Raw genomic sequence first — 3,087 nt, 5'->3', positions numbered from 1 at the left:
CTCATTTTCCCTTCTATCTCAAGTAAATCCATACCTAGCTCTCAGTCTTCCTCTCCATCCAAATCTTTCCTTTACACTGAGGGGCTTCAAAATAGGTGTTGATATTCCCAAAAGACCCTAACTTCCCAGTTTTTCAGTCTCCTCAGTTTCCATGACCTGTTCCTGTGCTCCACTTTGCATAAAAATGTGATTATTCATACCATATGTACATGTTCTGCTTCCATCATCAAAAACTCTGAAATCATTTTCATGAGAATTATCTCCTATCCTTCCAGCTCATTGCTCAGCCCAATCTTTGTCTGTACTGTCACCACCATACCTACCACCTCTCAATGTTTCCCCAGGTCATCTTCTTGCGGTGGCTTCTCTTTCATCCAATGTGGGCTAGAGCCAGGCTTAAAGCAGCTTGAGAGAACTGGTGGTTAAATTTTTAGTGTGAGCATTTACACCATTAACCAAGGCTTGATTTATTGTTTTGTGGATTGTCTAGACTTCAGAAAGTGATGGAGAAAACGTTAATAATATAGACTAGAAGAAAATTGGATAAAGGGGGATAGGATAGGAAGGAGCAAAATATAGTTAGTCTTTCACAACATGAGTATTGTGGAAGGGTTTTGCATAATGATACACATGTGGACTATGTTGAATTGCTTGCCTTCTTAGGGAGGGTGGGTGGGGAGGGAAAAGGGGAGAGGATTTGGAGCTCAAAGTTTTAAAAGAAGATGTTCAAAAAAAAGTTTTTGCATGCAACTAGGAAATAAGATATACAGGCAATGGGGCATGAACATCTATCTTGCCCTACAAGAAAGTAAGGGAAAAGGGGATTGGGGGGGAGTAGGGTGACAGAAGGGAGGGCTGACTGGGGATTGGGACAATCAGCATATATGCCATCTTGGAGTGGGGGGGGTAGAAATACGGAGAAAATTTTTAATTCAAACTCTTGTGAAAAGTAATGCTGAAAACTAAAAATATTAAATAAATAAATAATGATTTAAACTAAAAAAATATAATATAGACTACACTTAAAAGTGTGTCATGTGGCTCTCTTTCTCCTATGCTCTGCCAGAAGCTTTTCAGCTTTGCTCCTCACCCCTTAAGAATGTTCACCTAAGCCAAGTTCATCTCTACCCCTGTCCTTGTGAGGCACAGCTCTCAGCCGCTGAGTAGACCGTTTTCTGCAGTGGTACTAAAATGGCCAGGGGTTTGGACAGATGAGGACCTCAGCATTTTGGCAGCATCAGGTCCATCGTCCCCAGATGTGAATTCCAAACTAGTGCCATCTCAAGGAACATTGACACAGCAGCCAAATTCATCAAGGCTGGGGCTGCCACTGTGAAACTGTGATTGGGACTGTGTTTGGAAGTCTCATCATTGGTTATGCCAGGAACCCTTCCCTGAAGCAGCAGTTCTTTTCCTATGCCATCTTGGCCTTTGTCCCATCTGAGGCCATGGGGCTCTTGTGTCTGATGGTGGCCATCCTCATCCTCTTCACCGTGTGATAGAGCCATTTCTATCCCCCAATGTTTCTGAATGTTCCTCCTCATCCTCCAGGTCCTTCCATGTCTCTTCCAGCCTGTGTGTACCTCCCCCTCCATCTTACCAGGCAGCCCTGGGGAAAGCCATGGGCTCAGGGTTCAACAGAGGGAAAAAAATAAATACTATATTAATAAGCTGTTTTTAAAAAGTGTGTCATGTGTACATTTTTTCCCCAAAGATCCAGTTGTTAAACATTTACCAGTACATCCCTGATTTGTTCATTCCTTCCTAATCTCCTGGGTTTGGAGAGTTCCTATGTATGGAGGGATTTGCATGGCTGAGGAGGGTAGTAGGAATTTAACCAATTCAATTGTACATCAGCCTATACTCTCAAATCCCATCCCCCACCTTGGGTAATTGTCAATCACACCCTGCCAAATTCCAACCCTGAATTACTCCCATCATCCACTTTTTCCACTCCATTACACTTGCTATTGGATAGAACTGGAGAAATTAATACAAATATTCTGACTGGGTAGACATTTCAAATTAGCCTTCACTGAAAGAAAATAAGTCTTTTCCTATTTCCTAATTCATCTCTATTCCTCTCTCTACAAAGACTATTCCAAACCTTCTCTACTCTTCTCAAGCTGCCTACACCACCCCTTCCTCCCACTTTCTGAACTGAGGACCTCACATCATCCTTAACTGATAAAAAGAGGTTATTTGCCATGAGCTCCCTCTTCTCCCCATCCACGCATTCCACAGCCCTTTGACACCATCCCTGTTCTATCCTACTTTACTCCAGACTATGAGGAAGAGGTTGACTTTCTCATCAATTCCATCCTCTCTACATGTACCATTTCTTCCTATTCTTCTTCAACAAATTGCCCCCCTCTCTCTCATCTTCACTTATATCTATCTACAGTGGCCTACAAACATGGCAAAATCTTCTCCATTCTTAATAATCCTTCATTAGATCCAACCATCACCTCAATCAATTATACTTTATCTCTCCTCCCTTTTTTTTATTCAGAATCCTAGCGGGGAAGCTATCTATATTCATTACCCTCCTCTTCCTTTCCTTTCATTGACTTCTGGGTCCTTTATAGCCTGGTCTTCAACCTCATCATTCAGCTTAAACTATTCTCTCCAAAGTCACCAAGCATGTCTTCATTTCTAACTATGATGGCCGTTTCTCATTCTTCATCTTTTTTGACCTTTCTGACACTCCTGCAAAGAGAAGACAGTTTGAAAACATTGTCCAATATTTTGTTTTGAAAAAAAGTTGACATCTGGAAGTGCAAAACAAGCTATATGTAAGTCAGAGTAAAGGTTTTACTGTGATAAATTAAAATTCTTCTCAGGAGAGTTGCCATATTTGGCTGGTGAGGAACCATTGAGCCCTAGACAGGACCACGGAGGAACTGCAGCAGTAGGTGACTGGAGTGAATAAGAAGAGGGGACTATTCAACAGATTAAAGAAACCAGCTTTTGACACAATATAAGGTCTGAAATCTGAAATCTTTGATCTTTATAATAACAACAATAATTTGAATTTATATAGCACGTCAAGTTTTGCGAATTATCTCATTGGATCCTCTGGAATAG

The 3,087-nt window shown here is 41.3% G+C and overlaps 1 pseudogene; it reads left to right on the top strand.

Moving 5' to 3' along the window:
• Nucleotides 1–1,099: 1,099 nt before the first annotated feature.
• On the top strand, nt 1,100–1,499 carry LOC118834376 (annotated as a pseudogene).
• The last annotated feature ends 1,588 nt before the right edge of the window (nt 1,500–3,087 follow it).

This window comes from Trichosurus vulpecula, chromosome 1 (genome assembly GCF_011100635.1).
Source record: "Trichosurus vulpecula isolate mTriVul1 chromosome 1, mTriVul1.pri, whole genome shotgun sequence".
NCBI lineage: Eukaryota > Metazoa > Chordata > Mammalia > Diprotodontia > Phalangeridae > Trichosurus > Trichosurus vulpecula.
The sequence above is the reverse complement of the archived record's forward strand: the minus strand, read 5'-3'. Positions and strand labels throughout refer to the sequence as shown.